Raw genomic sequence first — 11,131 nt, forward strand, 5'->3', positions numbered from 1 at the left:
GGTTGTTCATTCATCAGCATGGTTCAGTGCTCTGAAAATACAGAAATGATGCATTCAAATTCAAGTACCTCCTTCACTCTTAGAAGAGTGTTTTGCACAATCTGTTGCTATGGATGATGTATAGATGTAAAAAGAACGATGTGATTTGCATGCTTTGATTGTGAATGGCAGGACTGATGAACAGAAATTAACTGCATGTGTTTCTAAATAGAGAGCTGAAACTTCGGGAAAGCTTTCTCAAAATACTCATATGCTCCACGTGCAATTTTTTTTTCTGAAATTTATTTGAAATTTTAAGGATTTTAAATTAATTTCACTGAAAAAAAAGAATACTGTACAGCCTACTCAGAAACAAAAATCATTTGTCATCATGTTAAAATTAATTAACTTGATGGAGTGCTACAATCTGGGCAATATCAAATTATTGTAATTAGGGATTCTGTGATGTAAGCTCCCAGGAACAACAGGGCCTCTGTGTTTTGTTTTTTTCTCTGCATTTTTATTGATTTCTTCTGCTGGATGAGACCCTCCAGCTCCCATGAATGCCCACTGTAGCTCAAACAACCCAAAATGTGATTATGCAATAATTTAAAGTTATGTAAAGTCAAAATGAGTGCCCCAACTGCTGTGATTCTACACTAAAATTTATGAGTGGTGATCCAGAGCCTCTTGTTGCTGACACCTCTTGTGCTTGATGGGGCAGCAAAATGAGCCCTGTGAAATAACTTTCCCCCTCCTCTGGGTTCTGCACAGTTTGTGCAGCTTCTGCCTGCAGTAAAAAGGGAGGTCATCAGAAAACCAGACCTTGAAGGGTGTGACTGTGGCTCAGCAGGTTTCCTCTGGGTGTAGTGAAGGAACTGAAACCACCAGTGCTGTGCAGTGTGGGGTTGTGAGCCTTTGTGTGCCCAGCGGCCATGTAGCACAACCCCAGTGTAATAAACAGACATTTAAAACCCATTCATTGTAAAAACATATGATGTGAGGTATAATACAAAAGGCAAAATATTTCCATTCCAGTCAGCTCTGTATTAAGATTTGTGTGTGTTATTAGAGAGTTTCTGAGAGCACATGACTTTTCTCTAAGGCAAGGAGGCAGGTCTCCTTTTACCATGTAAGTGTATTTGTCAAATGAGGAAGATATTTCTTGCTCTTTTTTTCAGAGTGGATTTTACTGAACCAAACTGTTACAAAAGGCTGAATAGTGCGAACCGCAGCTACTGTGGCTGAAGCCAAAGCAAGCTCATTTAGGCAGGAAGCGGAGGATGCTTTAGGAACTGAGGGCTTCTTGTAGTGTTTTATTCATGATTAAGAGCTACCTTGGAGAGGAGGGGAGATTAAATGGAGTGATGTTGGAGTGGGTAAATGGGGAAATAATGTGATTGCAGAATCATTAGCAGACAATTTAGAGACCTCTATGAAGGCTTTGGTCCCCTGACCTTCTTGGGACATCTGTACACATTTGCCAAAACCTTGATTAGCCTTGATGATATTTTGCCTTCTTGGCATCATGCCACAAAGAGGAACAGAAGCTCTCACCTGGGTGGGCTGGCACACTGGGAGAGTGTTGGAGATGTGCCCCAGTCCCTTGTGACCCATCACTGGGCAAGGCACACACTGTGCCCATGAGCACAGCAGGATCTGGGTGCGCTGTGCCCACACACACGAGCTGCTCCACAGGTTTCTGCACCCCAGCAGGTTGTCAAGGCATTGGCGTGGGTTGGGGACCTCAGCCTGGTCACTGTCTCCTGCCCAGAGACACTGCCACAGAGGCAGAGAGAAGCAGAGGTCAGCCTGTCACGGGACAGCTTGCTGTCCACTGTCCCCAAAGCCACAGCTGTGACATGGAGAAGACTTCACCTGGCACACACTGAAACCCAGAGGTGCACAGAGGACACCCCTCAAACCTCCTCTCAGGGAGGAGGTTGAATAGAATATAGAGCAGGATAAACAGCCAAAAAAGTTTGCTGCTCTCTAAAAACGTATCAGTGTTCTTGGAGCTGTGTGTTGTCAGACTGATCAAAATCTTTAGCAGAGGAATGGGTAGGCAGTAAGATCAGAGCATTCACAAGTTTCCCAGCAGCTTCTGTCAAAATAAACATTATTTTGTTAACAGAACAAGCAGTAATGCCTATGTATTTGTATAGAAATGTGACTATATTTTTCCCTGTGTATTGCAACAGCTTTGGGATAGGAAAAGAGCATAATCATTTAATCACATTTGTTAGTTATAGTAAATGGGATATGTTTTCAAAAAAGCCTAAGTGATTTGTGGATCTAGATTTATCTCTGTAAAAGATTAAGTATATATTTTTGAAATTCTATTCAATGATTTGAAATATGATTTACAGATAAACTATTAATTCTTAATTAAAATGGATTTCAAGCTAATTTTAAGATTATTCTGAAGTGTTGCTATGTCTAATAAGCTAGATATTCAAGTTTATAATTACCGCATGATTATCTTAATATATTCACATAAGTACGCATTGTTAATGTCCATTTTAGGTTATGTTTCCAGTGGCCTTATTAAAAAATATTTTATATATGTTCTAACTATGTACTGTCAGAACTATTCCCCACCACACACACCCATATAGATCATTTCACTTCACTGTTTTTAATGTTGTGTGAAAAGCTGCTTTATTTTTTAGAAATGAAGTACAATTTTATTCTGTACAGGAAGGAGCCCTTCCTTTTCCTAGGAAAAAGATGAAGCCATTAATCCAGAGGTCACTTGGGGCACGGGTATCCCTGTTAAAGGCCTTCTTTTAGCTCAGGTATGTATAACTATTTCTCGCAGCCCTGGTTATTGCTCTAATCCAGAGGATCCTCTCAAGATCTTGTTCATTCTAGTATGGAGGAGCTGGGGAGGCCTCTGTTCTGCAGCTGGATATTCCAGTGGGGAACCACAAAATCTTTCATAATGACGGGCATTATTTAGTTTACATATTTCTAGGAAAAGTTTTGGACTAGGAATTTTCAAGCAGCATACTGCAGAATCTCCGGCCAGTGTTTGTAGCAGTTGCTGTTACCGCAGCATTGCCTGCAAGCCTTTCATCACTTCTAATGCATTCGGACATGCTGCGCAGGGGAGGCTCCACTCCTCGCAGGATCTTTCCAGGGAATGGGGAAACAGCCCAAAGGCAACAGAAGCACAACTTATGTGGCAGCACCCTGCTAACCAGCTCAGGCTACTGGTTTGCCAGGCTTGCACCCTGCTTGTTATGTTATTTTATTATCTGCAGAAATTGCCTGGGGAGCTGTACAGAGCTTCTCTGCATAGAACTGAGAAGTTTTGTACTTGCTTTTACAGCATTGACATTTTATTTTTTTCTCCATACCTTCACCTCATTAGTGAATGTTGCCAAAGCCCAAGAGGGTTCTTATGGATGTAATTTGGCAGGGGCAATGGCCAATGTTTAAGCAATGTTTAGACACAACTATTGCATTTTTGTTATGCCTGTTGAGCAGACCACAGCTAGTATAACTGTTAGACCAGATTTGCCTTGCTTGTGGAGCCCAATCTGGTGTAAAAATGAATGTTCTTTCCCACTTATAGAAAGGTATCTTAGAGCGTACTTTCTGGGACTGCAAGATTGTATGCACATGTCCATTAGATCTCCATAACCAGTGGATGAAGTGCTTCTTGTGCTGGAAAGAAAGTTATTTTCCATTCTGCTTAATTTTGAGCATGGAACTGATTTCAGATCTGCAGCCTGGGGAGACGTGTCAACTACAAAACTCCTGAATACTCTGAAATGAGCCTCTCAGTCTCTTCTTCTGCAACTGTCCTACTCACTACAACAAATATGTGAACATAAATCTACCACTTCCAAGGTGAGTGATTCAGTGGAAAAGCTTTTGAGAGGATCATTTTTATCCTGGAAATGTTTCATGGCAATATGGAGAGAGATGTTGTAATTTAGACAAGGCACTATTTAATATGAAATATATCTGCCTTTAGTCACTTTAAAAATGAGAATAATTAATATTAGAACAATATCACATCTGAATATTCCAGTAATATCTCTGTACATTCTGGATTATTATAAACTTCTATGAAATAGTGCAAATATAATATTTTTGTAGATGAAGAAATATTATCTAAAATTAAATTCTAAACAAAACTTTAGGGTTCTAAGTTAAAGGAAGCCAAACTCAATGGCTTTCCATACCTGAATTTTGAAACAGAACAAGAAGAAATTACTAAGACTTTTTCACAACAACTGACACACCCAGGATTCAGTCAGTCCAGTGAACACGGGGAGTTACATTTACGGTTGTCTCTTACATATGTATTAATATCTTGTGGGGAAATTTAAGATGAATATTTTGGTAGGCTTTTATCCCGTTTTTTGTTAGCATTCTGAGAAGAATTAGAAATACTGTCAATTTTGCTGTTATGCTGCAGGGTTAATTAATCAGAATTAAATGATCTGATAGCTACCCAGCCCTCTAAAGCCATTCAGCCATTCTTGTTAGAGCTTGTTTCTCCCCTTTGGAAAAGATGGTTTTGCTTGATGTCTGGCTGTCATTTTTAGCTACTTATCAGGAACGCTGGCTTGCAAACATTTTCTTTTGACAGCATGTCAGCAAGTCTTAGGAAGGTTTCTCAAAAATTGCTAGCAGAGAGTTTAAAGTGGGTTTTAACTGCTGGATAGACATTTAAGTGTGAGGGAAGAGTGGGTGCGGGATGGCTTTAAAAGTGATTGGCAGTTGGGAACAGCAGAGTGCTTCACTGTACAACAGCTGAGACCTATCTTGTGTATTAACATGTAACTTTAATGCTATTCATGATATAAAGGAAGACGTGCAACAGAGAAGATCTCATCGTAAATCATGTGTGTGCTTTTATGACCATAGAAATCGAGAACTAGAAACTCCACTAGTTACAGCTAAGGAAACTTCCTTGCAGAAGCACTTGCTGCAGATTATAAACTCCAATGTAACTATAAGTTAGATGATAATTTTAAAAATGCAGATAAACTTAACTTTATGGGATACGAATGCAACAAAACAAACATATAGATTCTGAACAATGTTATTGGAGAAGAGTCCTTGAAGGAAATGTAAGCCTGAGTTTGAGATCACAGGATCACGGTACTTCAGTCCCTGAAAAAAAAAACAGGAAAAAGGAAGGGGGAAAAAATGTGTTTAAAACTATGATTAAATAGCCTGCTCAAGTAGGAAGAGATTATGTGATCTCAGCAAGTATCTTGCCAAAAGTGGTGAGACCAACCCACTGAAATCAAGGCATGTTAACAGTGCCTTGTTGGAATTCAAAAAGGAGAGCAAAGAGGAAAATCTGAAGAGCATAGAAATGAACAAAAATAACCAGATGTGTGTCATAGTGACTGGACTGCAAAAAGCCTGCTGTGCAATGGTACCACCATGGAGTAAGTGCCACCAGTTATGTGAGGTGATTTCTTGACATTGTATTTTTTTACCAAAGAGATTGATGACACCTATTCAGACCTGATTTTCAGTAAAGATGAAGAATGGATTGGACTGTGACATGACGAGCCTAAACCAATCACTTTTAAAGGGAGAAATAAGCAGCTGTGATTCTTTAAATGGTACTGTAGATCAATAGGATCCATTTTAAGCTTGGAAAGCTGAGAGACAGGAACAATTTAGCTATGCATACGGAATAAGTTGTTGTGTTTGCAACTTCTGGAGAAAAAAGCATCGCTAACACACTGAACATAAAAGTGATTATATATTGAATGTCTATGGTAGTTCAAAACTCTTACATTTTCCACACAATAGATGAATCAAAAGGATTTTTCAGAGATCTGCTACATTTACTGTGGTCCCAAAGAAGAGTGGAAGATTGCTGGGAGGGTATAGCAAATTGCATCTGTTGTATATATACTGCATGGTGGGCTTTAAAGCAACCAGATGCATGGTGTGTTCCACAAATCACCATTTCACGTATTAGCAGTAAGTCTGTTCAGGTCTTTCAATTTATTTTTTTTCCCCTGGTATAGACAGGTGTTTTTTTTTTTTTTTTTGTGAAGGCATATGTCAGTTTTAAAATATAGTTCTTAACTAAAATTCACCATCAGTCTTGGACTTGCATTCCTTTGGATTGTTGAATGCTTGGCTGATGTGGCTGACATTCACAGGAGCTTCACAGAAGTGGTGTGTTTGCCAGGCCTGGTCTCATCTCGTGTTGTCCTTAAGGATATATGGAATACAAATTGTATCCTAAAACTGTCATCGACACTTCTCTGCACACTGTGGTAGAACCAATGCTCTGGAGCAACTACTATGGTCCAAAGTGCAGGCAGATAAACCCTGTGTTGCTGAACAAAACTTTGTTTCAGCCATTATCAGCAGGACGATCTCTGGCATGAGTTGGATCACTTCTCGTAGTATTTATCCTGAGGTGAATGAGCAACAAATGTGGATTCTTAAAACAAATGTGGCTCTTTGATATATATATTCCCATCCTGGTAAATTCCAGACATTAAATCAATTGATTCCTGTTGCACCTTCCAATTTCTTCAGTCAAAGAGATTTCTGATGGGAAGTTTTCAGCTGCAATCTGGGACATGAATAAATTACAGTGTACCTTGTTAAATAGCTGAGTTATAATAGTTAATTATAGTATTTCTCTCCTGATCAATGAGCACAAGATAAATTCCTTTCCTTCTTGATCTCTGTTCGGTCTGTTCCAGGCTGTTGGACAAACAGCGTGATGTATTTCACAGAAGACGTTTTCATTATCACCTATAACTTCCATTATACAAATTGCAGAACCTTTGCTAAAAATAGGGAAAAAAAAATAATTTCAAAATGTATGTGTAAAATGCCTTTGTCATATTTCCAAGGGGAACTGCAAAATTATCAGATCCTCTCCCCTGCAACCTTCTGTCCCCTCCATTGTGTGTACATTGATTGGTAATGCTGTGGTGAATGGGTCTGGGTGATACTTTGGTGACTTCTCATCTTGCATTTAGCACTCTGGGGACTTGTCCAACAGTGGGATTCTTGAGAGCTATTTGCCAAGTCCAAATGAGTCTCAACTCCAGACAAACTTTAAGGTAAGAATACAGTGTAAAATTCAAGAAATCTACTCCTTTATTCCAAGACAGATGCAGATCAATGAAGGTATAGAAGATGACACCTCTAAGTCCCTTGCTGGTTTGACTTCAAGGAGGTTTCTACTTTACAGCCATACAAGTAGGTTCCCAAGTCAAACAGTCACAGGGCTGGAGCTGAGTGACCTTGCCAACCCTGCAAAAGGTGAAGTCTTTTTCTTACATTACCCTTTCTTAGATGTGCTTCTGTGGAATGAAATCCTCTGTGCTGTTGCAAGGTTTTGAAACTCTTCATCCTGGCAAATGACTCGGTCTGGGTGGTAGCTGATGGCTCGGTTTGTATCTCCTACTCAGTGCGCTACTTCCATCTTCTTGTGCCTCGATCTTTATGGGAAGACCATGATAACGTTTTTCTAGCAGAAGTTGCTTACTTGTCTGCAACTACTTAACTTTTTAAATAGTGTGATTTTGAAAAGCTGGTATGAACAAAGTTTGTGACTTAAGTAAAGTTTAATGAGCCAGATGTATAAGGTCACCAGATCAACTTCTGAAGCTTCTGTTTGCTCAGCGCTCTGCCAGTGACACCTGCAAAATTGTACCCCTGCTGTTCAAATCATTAGACCCATAAAAACTTTCAAAAGTTTGCTCAAGAATTGCTCCAAGATTGTGAGGTCATGCTCCATAATGAAGTTAATGGGCTTTTGGCTTGTACATGAAGCTAACTCATGAGTCTGCCCCGTGTTCTGATCCACAGGACTCAGGACTGTGCCTGACAATGATGTGCACTACTGGGAAAAGCTTGGGTGAGGTTGAAGTCTGAAATGTGTCTTTTTGGGTCTCCCTGGCTCTGGCTCTTCATGGGCTCTGTGGGCTCCAGCTGGCTGGTGGATAGCCTGGTCCTGAGGTTGGTGGATGATGTCCACCAGGAACCAAAACCTAGATTTGGTAAGGCTGACCACAGGAAAAAAATCCATGCTTGGATTCTGCTATTTCTAGGTCTTAGGCAAATTACATATGAAAACAATGATTTAAAGATGCAGTTGCTTGAAAACAGTGTTATTCTTCCCAATCAAAGGTGTCTGGAATTAGGCTTTATTTATTTTAAGTAATAAAATGTCGTGAAAAATGGACTTGCCCTCTCTCCAGGGCAATTTAGAAGTAATGGAAAAATCCCACTCCTTTTTTTTTTTAGGTTTTTGAACCCCGTGATTATAATGGATACTTTTTGACAAATGCTTTTGAACAGACTTTTGACTGGATAGAGGTCTGGTAAGTTAATTTTTGGTAGTTATTGTCAGTTACACTAAACACTTGTATCAACTCATAAATCAAATGGGATCCTTATATGGAGATGGTATTTTTGCTTTCATCAAATAAGGGTTGTTTGTTTTTTTTTTTTTAATTTTGAGATAATTTCTGAAACTATTCCCCAAAGAAACATCATGTGTTTTTAGTGAGAAACATCCTAATTACAAATTGAAACACAGATATGTCTTCAGAAAGGGAAACGTCAAAATGCTCTTTATCTCACCATGCAGCAAGCTCTCCTTTCAAATGAAAACGTAAAATGCATCAATTACAAAATAGCTTTTATCTCACAATTTATGAGGTGAATAAAAATGAAATTCAATAAAGTGTGTAGTTTAAGTTATTATCAGTAGTATATTTAATAACTAACAGATGAGAGATGCATTTTATAAGTCATAGATCCTATTCCATTATAGTGCTCTCATTTTTTTGTTTTTCTGCTCCTCCAGAAGCAAAAACATTGGTTCAAAAACAGAAGTGAAATTTTTCTGCCACAGAAGACACAGGAACAAATTACAGATCTGCCGTCTCCTGAGTGAATTTCCTGAAGGAAGTTATAGCCAGGTGGGGATTGGTCTCTTCTCCCAGGCAGTTAGCAATAGGACAAGGGGGCATGGGCTTAGACTCTGCCAGGGGAAATTTAGGCTGGATATTTGAAAGAAATTCTTTACAGAGAGAGTGATCAGGCATTGGAATGGCCTGCCCAGGGAGGTGGTAGACTCATCATTCCTGGACGTTTTTAAACTGAGATTGGACATGGCACTTAGTGCCATGATCTAGTAAATGCACTAGATTTGGACCAAGGGTTGGACTTGATGATCTCTGAGGTCTTTTCCAACCCAGTCGATTCTGTGATTGTGTGTGATTCTGGGTTCACCTGCCAGCTCTGGCTGATGCTGCAGTGTTCCTGCACGAGTTGTGTTGCAGGGCAGCCTCCTCTCTCTTGGGAACCAGCCGCTTGTATGCGTTACAGAGACCAACCAGGGGTAAGGCATGGGGTGGGCTGCAACTAAAAGGCTTTCAACACATGGCTATGTGAGGCTTGAGAACATATACCCTTTCTGCAAACATAACCAGTATAGCGCACTGACAAATCCCTTGTTTTCCCCCCACCCACCCACGCAGCTATAAAAAGGGATTTTGAGTTGTAATTCAAGCACATGCATGAAACAACAAGTGAAATTCTGCTCCTTCAAAGATGGTGGGAAAACTCTGGCAGTGAGAAATCACAGCTAAAAGAACTATTTTCTGAAGGAGTGGTATATTGCCCCAAGGTAATTTAATAGGACTGCTCCTGTGGTCTCATAGGGTTTTTTTGCTCAATATAGTCCCTTCTGAGAGTTACTGCTGGTGCAGAACAGAGGCCGTGGTGTAATGGCCTTCTGTTTATCTTGCATGAGGAGTGGGCAGTTTCTTGGGTGCTTTTGCTGAATTATTTTCATACAAATCCTGGAACTATTGATAGCATCTTGTGCCTGGAAGAAATTCTTACTTTGGTAAATTTGCAGCTCTTGTAGTTTTATACTGCTGCAGACTTTACAGGTTCTGCAATCATTCAGAAAAGCTGGAAAGGACAAAAAAGACCCTCTACTAATTGATTACCTGTGAGTAAATAGCTTCTGAATTCAGTGTCATGAGGGAGCAAATGCTAGCAAGCTCAAGAGAAACGGCACAGCGAATTTGCTTCTTTATGTGACCAGTGATTTCCTCCTGTAGCTGAGGAACCCTTTTTTCTCTGTCTGTGAAAAGATTAAATAAGAAGAGGGGAACTGGAAATGGAGAAACTGTTTGTAATACATCTTTCCATGTTTTTCTTTCTCTCAGCCACGACTTCTACATCCTAAATGGTTTTGTAAAGGTACCATCAGCTGTTTGGCCTCTGAATCATGCAGGCAGAATCCAAGAATCTGTCAGAAACTTTAAGGAAAAGGCTGCAACTTTTGAAATGGTTGCTGTTCCAGAGCAGCAAGGCTATAAAGAAATGTAATTTTGAATTTCTTGGTATTTTATAGATACATAAAACTTCATGAAAGCTATGCCTAAAATGTAGCTGGTCACAATAAGTTTTTGTCACACCTGAATACTTAAAAATGATGAATTCAATACAAAAGTATTTTTGTTAAAATACTGTACTACATGCTTCATGAATTTATGATGCTTTTAAATATGCAATAAATATCACTATTTGAAATGGGATTGTTTTATAAAAGTTTAGTTATTTTGTCCATAATTTTCTTTGGGTAGTGCTTCCTTCTGGGCAGCCATCTCAAATAAAAGATCCATGTGCAACTTTTCAGGTTATTTTTCCATTGAGTTTGCAATAAACTGGAACCTTCTGTAAAATCCTCAGAGCAAGAGTGGTGCAGCCTTATTGTTTTAAGTCTTCCCTCTAGTGTATCATCTAACATTTACACACTACAATGCCCTCTGCTCTAATGCCATGCTTAAAGCAAAGGCACAAACTTAATGTTATTGCAACTTTTAGGGACTAACCTAATGCTGGGAGCAGGATGAATTAGTCCTGTGGGGCTGAAAAATTGAAGAGATGTTTTTCACAGCATCTTCACAAAGAACATGCACATTAGCCTGCAGTCCTAATGGCAGGCAGGCATTTGCGTTGCTCACATTTCCATCATGTTTACAGCTGACATGATGTCCCGGAGTAACTCCCTCATGGTTTCCACTCTGTACCATGCTGCCATTAGGTTTTTTTTAAACCTCTTTTAGTTTTTCCAGCCTAAGAAGTAGCCAGTCTGACAATCAGAACTCTGATGGCA

At 39.5% G+C, this 11,131-nt stretch overlaps 1 long non-coding RNA gene across 1 annotated transcript; it reads left to right on the forward strand.

Annotated features, from left to right (window-relative positions):
• The first annotated feature begins 5,166 nt into the window (after nt 1–5,166).
• Nucleotides 5,167–10,537, forward strand: LOC139827365 (uncharacterized). The gene is made up of 3 exons (XR_011737894.1): nt 5,167–7,991; nt 8,804–8,918; nt 10,179–10,537. It is a non-coding gene; the product is annotated as an uncharacterized lncRNA (long non-coding RNA).
• The last annotated feature ends 594 nt before the right edge of the window (nt 10,538–11,131 follow it).

The sequence above is a fragment of the Patagioenas fasciata genome, chromosome 2 (assembly GCF_037038585.1).
Source record: "Patagioenas fasciata isolate bPatFas1 chromosome 2, bPatFas1.hap1, whole genome shotgun sequence".
In the NCBI taxonomy this organism is placed as follows: Eukaryota; Metazoa; Chordata; class Aves; order Columbiformes; family Columbidae; genus Patagioenas; species Patagioenas fasciata.